Source organism: Dendrobates tinctorius, unplaced genomic scaffold, assembly GCF_039654945.1.
Source record: "Dendrobates tinctorius isolate UK_male_01 unplaced genomic scaffold, ASM3965494v1 ptg000102l, whole genome shotgun sequence".
Classification (NCBI taxonomy): Eukaryota; Metazoa; Chordata; class Amphibia; order Anura; family Dendrobatidae; genus Dendrobates; species Dendrobates tinctorius.
In genome coordinates, this window is record NW_027361770.1 from 44,305,838 (window position 1) to 44,306,922 (window position 1,085).

The window sequence follows — 1,085 nt, forward strand, 5'->3', positions numbered from 1 at the left end:
GCATGGGTGTCAGCCTGTATGTGTTCTCTTCGCCGACGTCAGTGTGTAACGACTATATACCGGAGGTGTACACACATGGCTGCTGGAGGTGTACACACATGGCTGCTGGAGGTGTACACACATGGCTGCATGTCACAGTCTTTGAGATAGGAAGATGAAACTTTACATTTATTCCACATACTTTCCACTGATGTCAGCACACATAACATCAGTAGTCCAACTTCTGTAAGGCTATGTGCCCACGTTGCAGAAATGCGGAATTGTCCGCATCATTTCCCCAAATCCCTGCCACGGGTAAAACACATGCAGAATTCGCATGCGTTTTCCCACAAAACAAGCGTTTTTAGCTTGCGGAATGCTTGCGCTTTTCCAAGTGATTTGAAGCATTGCTTGGAAAAGTGATTGACAGGTGTGACCACCTTTTTACTATTGATGCTGCATATGATGTAGCATCTATAGTAAAAGAATGTTAAAAATAATAAAAGAAAATATGTTTTTTCTCACCTTCCGACAGCCCCCGGAGTCATCAGCGACGCTGCCGACATCTTCCGTTCCCAGGCGTGCTTTGTGCGAATGACCTTTGTTGACGTAGCGGTCGCGTGACCGCTACGTCATCTGGGGCGATACTCGCAAAGCACGCCTGGGACCGGAAGATGTCGGCAGCGTGGCGGACAGGCGGGAGAGCTTCGGGGGCCGTCAGAGTGTAAGTATATCCCTATTTTTCATTTTAATTCTATTTTTTACAGGAATATGGTACCCAGGACATAGAGGACAGTCTCCTCTCCTCCAGACCCTGGGTACCATCCGCACATGAAGCGCTCACTTTACGCATGGTGGGCATGTGGGCATAGCCACATGCGTAAAGTGAGCGTTTCAATGCAATCCTATGGCAGCGGAATCGCAGTGATTCCGCAGAAATAATGAACATGCTGCAGATTTTACCGCTATGCGATTCCACAGCGGTAAAATCCGCAGCATTGACAAAGCAACTGTGGAATCCCACAGGATGCATGGGATGCGTTTTGTTAGCGTTTCCACTGCGGGAAAAAAGCGGCAAAAACGCAACGTGGGCACACAGCCTTAGC